The sequence below is a fragment of the Phlebotomus papatasi genome, chromosome 1 (assembly GCF_024763615.1).
Source record: "Phlebotomus papatasi isolate M1 chromosome 1, Ppap_2.1, whole genome shotgun sequence".
NCBI lineage: Eukaryota > Metazoa > Arthropoda > Insecta > Diptera > Psychodidae > Phlebotomus > Phlebotomus papatasi.
Genome location: NC_077222.1, coordinates 24,994,791 through 25,004,481, shown reverse-complemented (window position 1 = coordinate 25,004,481; position 9,691 = coordinate 24,994,791).

Below are 9,691 nucleotides of genomic sequence, written 5' to 3'. Positions count from 1 at the left end.
GAATATGCCGAAATCCCGAAAGTCAAAATCCTGAATAAGTTGAAATCTCGAATAGGTCGAAATCTCGAAAAGCCAAAATCTCAAATGGGTTAAAATCCCGAAGGCCAAAATATAGAAAACCCTTTCCCGGAAGCAAAAATCCCGAAAGACCAAGATACCAAAAGCCAAAATCCTGAGGAGATAAAATCCTAAATGTGTCGAAATCCCGAATAAGTCGAAATCCTGTAAGTCAAAATTCTGAATAAGTTGAAATCCCGAATAGGTCGAAATCTCGAAAAGCCAAAATCCCAAATGTGTTAAAATCCCAAAACGTCAAAATCCAGAAAGCCAAAATATAGAAAACCCTTTCCCGGAAGCAAAAATCTCGAGAATCCAAGATACCAAAAACCAAAGTACCAAAAGCCAAAATCCTGAAGAGATAAAATTCTGAATGTGTCGAAACCCTGAAAGTCAAAATCCAGAATAAGTCGAAATCCCGAATAGGTCGAAATCTCTAAAAGCCAAAATCCCAAATGGGTTAAAATCCCAAAACGTCAAAATCCCGAAAGCCAAAATATAAAAAATCTTTTCCCGGAAGCAAAAATCCCGAAAAGCCAAGATACCAAAAGCCAAAATATCGAAAGCCAAAATCCTGAAGAGCCAAAATCCCGAAGAAACAAACTCCCGCATAAGTTGAAATTTCGAAAGTCAATATCCCCAAAAGTCAAAATATCATTGGGGATTTAGGCTTTACGGATTTTTTTCTAATTGGGATTTTGGCTTTCAGGATTATGACAGTTTCGGGATTCCTGTCTATTCGAGATTTTGGCTTTCGGAATATTAGCTATCAGAATTGAGACCGGGACCCTTACAATTACCTAATTTATTCATTTTTTCGGAATCTAATGCAATCAATGAAGCCAGTAGTGTCAACAGGACTGGATATTATTAGTTGATACTATACTGGTGTCGCACTGTACCCTTATTAAAGTTAAGATCAACATGATTACGTCGAATAGTCAGGCAGGAAAACTCGAATAAGACACTCGAAGTTTGGTAATCGGGGGAGCCTGTTGAGAAATAAATTGAAACTCCCGAAGAATTCTCAACATTCCTAAGAAGAATTTTCTTAGTTTCTTATTCCTAAGAAGAACCTAAGAAAAACCTAAGAAGAATCTACGATAAACCAACGGGGAACCTGAGGATGGAGCATACAGTAAACTTAGAAAACCTATAGATTTATTCAGATTATCAGTTTAACTTAAACCACTTTGTTTTCAAATTATTTGTTAATTGTCCGATTTTGATAATTTTGAACGTAAATGGAAAATTTAATCTTTTCTATAGGGGAAAATAAAGGAGAAAAAGTACCAGGTCATACCCGTGCATATTTCATGTAAATGGAAAATCCTCTGTGAATAGACATTTAAAATGGCACCTTAAAACTTGTTTTTTTTTTCTTTAAAAAATTATAATGATACAATAAAAGTTTAAATCTCATTAGACATTTCTGACTGAGTCAATTTGGAGAGGTTAATTAAAGAGAACAAGACATTGCCCAATAAATCTATGTAAAACAGCTCCTTTCCGCCCTCTCCTAATATCAAAATTTATACAAAAAAAAATTTAAATAACAAGAAGAAATTAATGATTCATGTTTAGATACTGCTTTGGTAAATGAAGATTTCCAGCTAAACGGCCCCACTCTCCTCTACAATATAACAGACTATTTTAATATTTTCTTTTAACAAACTCCAAATCCAAATTCTTTAGCAAAATAATCTGAAAGAATAAAGATAACAAGAAGCTTTAGACTAGAGACTGAGGGAAGCATAGCTTTTCTTCTGCATTATTTTATTCACAAAAGTAACCCTTTGAAAAATTCTTATCAAAAATTTATTGATAAGAAATGCTTTTTGAATTCCATATTCTTGATCTCTTCAAACAACTTTCTTCTGCGTATTGAGACGTTGGTGGAGGGACAAAAAACCAAGAAAAAAAATGTTTCGGACTTATCACAAAAGTATGCCCTTCTTTATATGCATGAAGAAAAGGCACGAGCACAAGAGAGAAATTGTCATTTCTGTGACAAGAATTTAATTTAATTTTCTTTTCCACCCAATTATTCTACCTGGGCACAAAGTTATACAATTACACTGTAACAATTTCCCCCCGAATCGCATGATACAGACAGAAGAGACAAAGATCTTGTACAAAGTTCTGCTGATGTATTGCTCTGGGCATTTTCCATCCCATCCTCTCCTCATTTTCCCATTTCCCAGCAATGGAGGTAAAATGCGACAACAACAGTCATGGACGAAATGAGGGAAAAATGTGTGTTTGGGTGGTTTTTGGGGGGTGGTGGTTGGCTCTTTGCAAACACACAAAACATATGAAAGAGAGCTTTTTTCCCTGCCATTTTTCCTCCCGATTCCCCAACATGTCAATCTCAGACCAGATTTCTTCCACACAAATTAGAAGACAAACACACAACTATGTATCTTTCCCTTGTCACAATGGATGGAGGCATTCTACCCACATAGAAAACTGAAAAAAAGACCTAAAATACCTGGGAATTGCCAAGAAGTCCTCACAAATTTGCATATACTTAATTTTTTGGCGAAGTAAAAAAAAAGTTAAACAAGTTTCCTGACTCTTTCACGGGTGGATGAATTTAATTATTTTTTTTTTACCATCTTTTCCCGATTACCACTTCACATTTGAACCACACTGAGGTTTAATTAGTAGGGAATGTAATATCACCTCAAGCTTAATTCTGGATGTAGTGAGAAAATAAAACTTAACCGAAAAATACCCATTACGCCATTTATTTAGGTTCCCTTTACCCACGCACAATTTTAAAAGTCGAAGCTTAAAAACGATAATTCTAGTCAAGCAATTTGCAGTAACGTACAATACGGGGTTTTACTTCGAGAGGAATTTTAAGCCACGCCTTCTTTTGAACTCTTACTTACGACGCGACGATTTTTTTATATCACAAGAGGACGCTTTAAAATATTCAGAGAAATTCACTACCCACTTAGATTCTTATTTAAAATTACAGAAGATTTATATAAGTCCCGCCCATTGAAATGACAGACCACGCCCCCACAAAACTTTGAAATAAAAATTGCAAAGTAATGATTTTTATGAAACTTTTTCTTAAAATTTTTCATTCTTCACTTGATCATCCCATCACATAAAGAGAAAATATGAAGTGTATAAAAGACCAGTGTATTAAAAATTAGATCACACCCACTCCCTAACACATCATAGAATATCTTCTATGATGGATCTGCAAAAAAAACTATTTTCTCAAGACTTTTTCTCATATCATCTTCCAAAATATTTCATAATGTCACAGAGTAGTGCTTCAGAGATTCGTGGATTACTTAGGGGAGACCGGGGATGTTGAGTTAGGGCAATTTTTTCATTGATCATCAAAATAAATGGAATTAAACCACTACACAATCATAATTTACATTTTAGAATCTAATCACAGGAAACAGACTAGCTATTTGCTCTTTTCATCGATTTTCAAAGAACCAATGGAAAAGTGAATATGACAACTTCATAGCTTTCGATTAGATCACTCACTTACAACAGCGCCATCTAGTGTAAGTAAAATGTCGAAGGCGGGAAATATTTTCAGTTGTTCAAAACAATGTAGTTCACATTATTCACATGTATTTTATACTAAACTTTAATTTCACTAATGCCTAGACTAATTTTAAATATATTTCAAAAGTTTTCACAAGAGTTTTATGAGTAAAAATTTCTTTGTTTTGATTTTTCCTGTCATCAGCTGATTTCGATGGTGATCGATGAAATTTTGAACACTGAATGTAAATAGAGAATGTTAACGGACTATGTGATATGTAACTGTCAAAAAAGGAACAATTGACAGTGCAATTGCTTTTTGCTTTTTGTTCAAGGTATTTATATTTGGCCAATTTTACTAAAATATAATTCTCTTTTTAAAAAATATTGTCTCATAAAACGTAAAAAACATTAAATAAGAGCAGAAATTATATTGGTACTGTGATTTTGTGAATATTTTTTTCACGCGTAAAAAAGCAATGACCATGTAGAAAAGCCCAGTCTGTTAGCTGTTAATGTGAGTTTTTTTCAGAATGGATCTTAAATTACGTCACTTAAAATCATATAAATATTTATTTTCGTTTTTTTTTTTAGTTTTATTTGACTTATTTAGTTCTTTACGTACCAGATTAACATAAAACTTCTGAAATTTTATTTAATGTAGGGTGAAAAATACGCGCGATAATTGACTGTGTCATATTCCACATTTCACAAAATCTTCAGTGGGGTCAATTTTGCCGATGTCAACATAAAAAATCCTAGTTAAATTTTTACAATTTAAGCCATTTCATAAGAGAAATTGAAACATAATTTTTATAAAAGAGTAAAATTAGCACCCTGTAATCGAAGGTCAGTAATCAGGTTCAGTCAAATTGGACTTTACTCAGAATGATGTAAAGAGGGCCTTAGAAGGATTCAGGAGCGTGAAATCTCTAAAAGAGAAGTTAGCGATAAAATGCAATGTTTAAAAAAGTACCATCTTCACCCAACTGACTGGTAATAGTCCAGTAAAATGCCGGACTGGATTCCCTAACGCTTATTCCCGAAAGAAGAAGGAGCTAATGTAGTTCATTTTACATTGCATTGTTCCAATTGGTGGAATCCAATAACCAAAAATCAAGTGGATAGAGTTTGTACGAATACGCCTTGTTCCGAATTACCCATTTTTCTTTTGTTTCGAAACACCTACACCGTCCTGAAATGTACCATTTTTACGTCTTCATATTTTTCGCTATTTTTATCATAAAAAAAATAAAGCTCCTTTCAATGGTTTTTGGCAAGAATTTTATTATGGATGGAATAAAGAATATAAATAATGTTAATTTCAACAGAGAAAACATGTTGCGGAAGTCAATAATGTGAGAATTTTTACGAACTTTAGTTCAATATTATTTGTATTTATGTACAAGAAATCATCAATCAGAGCCAGTGACACCAAAAACCATCCAGTTTTTTCTCAGTGGAGACAAAAAAAAATTCCTAAAGCTCTGATTGACGATTTCTCTGTCAATAATGTGTTTCAAAGTTGAGAATGGTAAAACCTGGTCCGAAATGTACCACACTACCCTATCTTGGGCTTTATTGTTTAGATGCTTCAATTCATTCTTTGTAAATTGATTTTGTCAGGAACAAAACGACATATTAAATATTTTCACTTTTCCAAGGAAGCATATTTATTTTCTATGCTCCGTCAAATTCTTTAACTTATTAGTCAATACCTATAAGTATACTACAGGTTATAATAAAATTCTAAAAGGATTTCTTGTCTCTGTGGGATAATGTTTCAAAGTCAAAACACGAAAAAGTGACCCAAACATTCCCGGGCTCCCCTACTATCATTTGAATTCAAAAGCCGAGTTATGGTCATAAGCCCTTTAACAATTGATGTAAAAGAGATCGTGCCAGAATTAAGCAGCAAATGAAAATTGTTCCATCTTTTAAAGAATACTTTGAACATCAATTAAACATCTTGATAGTATCAAGACATCTTCATTGCTTCTTACGATCACTTTCTTGTGGAATTTTTTATTGGAGGCGTGACCTATTTTACCATGCAAAAGAATCTTTTGGTTTATATTTAGTATAAGGGTAACTTGTAGAAGTCAATTCACTTATCAAGATAGAGGTCACAATTTGAAAGTCATGAGTCACTTTCTTTCTATAGAACTATAAACTTCAGGTGTCTTAAATTGCCCTGCCTTCCCCTAATTCTATCTATTCTTTACAAATTTCTCGAGTATGTTAGAGGCCTAAGTTCTATTTAAAAATAGGAGAAAAAACTCTAATTCAAAGGAGCCTTCGTGTACTAACCATAAATGTTTTTTTCATCTTTATTAACATTTTCCAAGGTTTATTTTTTACCTCTTGCTGAAAATAAGAATGAAATACACGATATTTCATTTCATTCATTTAGGTACAGGTTTTATGAAGTCTGTTCATATTAACTTTAATATTTTACTCAAATTTTTCTTTTATATCAAATGTGTTTAAAAAAAAACCTTGCTATACCTAAAATTCTTACAAAAACTCTGTTACTTTTCCTACATCGCGTTGCGGTTGAAAATGAATTTTCCATTATTCTCTCCCATCCTAATCATGTGCCTCTTTACATGAATTTTTACTCGAATTTTCCGATGGTATATGAAACTTTTGAATAAAGTTGTGAATATTTAAAATCTTTGTTCTCTTGTGGCTTAACAGCAAAAAAAAAGTTCCGAATTTTAGACGGTTTAATGTGATGGGGATAAGAGAAATTTTGTGGTATTCACAATTTTACGTATTCTGATATTGGTTTTGCAATTTTCCATCGAAATATCTATTTTTTCAACTCACTAGAATTGTGTGAATTTCAAATCAAAGCCGTGTTTCCTCTCCACCGTTGAATTCTTTGTTAAACGGACAGATATTAAATCACACGTAAAATAAAAACTGGCACGTGGAAACTATCGATGACATGAAAAATTGAGCAGAATTTTGATATCATTTTTTTCGCTTGAATGGAACACATTAAGTGAATAAAAAATACAAAAAAACATCTAGAAAGTCGGAAGAGAATCATTCTGAAATACGTGATGATATACTTCCTGAAATCAAATTTAAAATATTTTTAGTGAGTGATACATTTATTTTTTGTCTCTTTTGCATGAGGCTATAATATTCGAGTAACTAACTTTATTGTATCATCAAAAATTAATCATTGGATCTGTTGGCAAATACGTATTAATTTATTATTTGCAAATTGAGATTTTACTGTTTAATTGTAATTCAGATTTATTAATATTTATTTATTTCCAGATGCAGTTAAAAATGTATAAAATTCAATCGTAACAATATATCGGTTTAATATTTATTTTGTAAAAATTGCTGCAACGTTGTAAATAATACTATATATTTAACAAGTTTTAATTACCAATTTTATAATTTTTATTACTTTTTTGTAACAAATTTTACAATAATTATAAAATGATAAAGTAAATTAATTAATTCAGATATGAGTTGCAAAGCCATGTGACTTTTAGTCAACTTTATTTCGATAATAATCGAAGATAGAAAAATATTATACAGTTTGAATTCATTCACATAGTAAAGTAGGACTAGAATAGGATAAAGTAGTTACTAGAAAAAATAAGCCACACCCAACGAAATTTATTTTATTAAATTAAAAAGTGAAATTTTAAAAATGACATCCAAATTATTAAAACCCCATGACTTTAAAAATAATACAGAGCGGCAGATAAGACTTGAACTTTTAGGGTGGGGCCAATCCACACAAATAGGCGGGATTATTGAAGAGGCGTGGCAATATTATTTGTTTGTCTTTTCTCCTCAAAAGCAACTATATTTACTCGTATTTTATATTAAAATAATTTCCTAGACAATTAAACAATTACTTTTTTTTTACCAATTTTTACTCACGCATATGGCTCTGTCAACCGCTCGTAGTGTTCATGGTTTATCTGTAAATTTGAAGGGGGCGTGGCTTATTTTTGAGTATCAAGTCTAAAGGGATATAAAGCTTAACCCTCTAACAATAAGACCGTCTCAGTACGGTCTTCACAAAAATCACATATACTGCGATTACAAAGTTTTTATTTATTTTAAAGTGCTATAGTGTTATCGGTAATAGTTTTACCAACATCTGTTGAAAGTTTGAACTCATTTTGACTCTTCGTTTAGTTGCTATCCCCAATTTTGTGTGACAGGTCAGAGAAAAAACAACAAAAAATATTTGTGCAAAAAACTCATTTCCAATTTACATAAAAATACCGATTAAAGTTATCTAACTAAAATAAATTTAATTTTTACTGAAAGATATGTCATTCTACTTTGTGTATTTTATTTAAAAAACTTGAAAAAAACTAAAAATGTGAATTTTAGAAGCAAAGTTTCAAAAAAAAATTATTTTCGCACCTAGCGCCTAAACTAAGCTGTCTATACACTAGAAAAAAATTTTCATCAATATTTGTAATCAATATGTGATATTGATGAAAGTCGCTTGCACATTAGTAAAATATATGGACATAAATTTGGATTATTGAAGGGAATTTGTCTAGTGTGTAGGCAATTTCTTCAATATTCTTTTCGATATGGATCATTTTTCTTCCATATTGTATTTCAATATTGTTTACCCATACACACTGAGACAAATATCATCAATATAACTCTTCCTTAATATTATTGAAGCAGAATATGGAAGAAATGGAAGAAATATTGAAGAAAATATTTAATATCAAGTTCATTAGATATTTTCTTCAATAAATTCATTTTTCCTATCACATAAATTCCATAATCTTCTGCTGCAGAACACTCGAAAATTACTTCTTGAAGTCTATTGGGATGTGTTTAGTGGATTTAGGTGCAAGTAAAAAAAAATGTGGAGAAAAAGTATACGTTTCAGGAGATGTGATTTTCTACTGGAATTCAATGCTATTTTGTTAACAGTTTTCGTTCGGATGTAAATTGGGAATAATTTGAGCATCTGGACAAAGATTGAGGCTTTTGACGCAAGGCAGATCTCAATCTTAGAATCCAGCTGGAAAAGAGATCAAGGCTGAAGATCTCTGCCAAAAGTAAGGAATTGAATTGTGATGGCCATGGGACATTCTATTGAATAAGCAGGTCTCGTGATTTTTGTAGTTGGGACGCAAGTCGTGAAGTTCTTCATTTGTATCTGAATCAGCTGACAGACAAGGACAAGATACAGGAATAAACCGTGAGGGTGATTTTCCGAAGCAGAGACACTGGCAGACACAATTGAAGTAACGCGATATTGGTAAACAGAAAAAGAGGAAAGAGATCTTTTCATTCCATTCCTCCATTCCATCTATTCTTTGAAAAGGACACATTCCAATCATTCGATAGTGTCCAGTCTTCTGGATGATAGGATTCTCCTCATGGTCACATTCATGAAGTCCACTTATTGTCGATAACACAAATTGTTTAGAAAACAGAAAACACTGTTTTGTATACATATTCCGGAATTCCAACCAAGATTTGATCCTGTTGCGACACAATTTGCTTAATATAATGTGATCCTCAAGAATCTCTCTATAGTGTCTCGATCCTCAGAGGTCTCCTGGTAAATTCCTGCTGCATTCCATAAAGATTCCTCTCGATTGTCCGAGACTTTAGAGAAAAATATGAATATTTCAATTTTCTCCTTTTCGTTCATGTTAGAATTTGGAATATGCGGTCATAGTTCCAAAGGACTCCTCAATGATGCACACAAGGGATCACTTCCGGTAATTTTTAAAGAAAAATCGCAAAGAACTTCTCTAAAATTTTATTGGATTCCACCTGGCACAAAATCTGTAGAAAAACACTCCTCTCTTACATTTTTGGTAATATTTCCACTAAAATTCACTGAACACTATCCCTATGAACTTCTACAAACACTTTCTAAAGTTTTCCAGGAGCAAAATGATAAAATTTCTCGAAAAAGAACCTCAAGCCGCAAGAAAACTTGAGAAATGACACAAAGTGTCAATATTGTAATGTATTAGTTTCTGTGTGTAAAGGTGTCTACACATTGGAGCTGATTTCATCAAGAATTATTTCAAGAATTTTTTAAAGAAAAATTCATATTTTTGAAGGAATTTTTGAAGAAAAATAC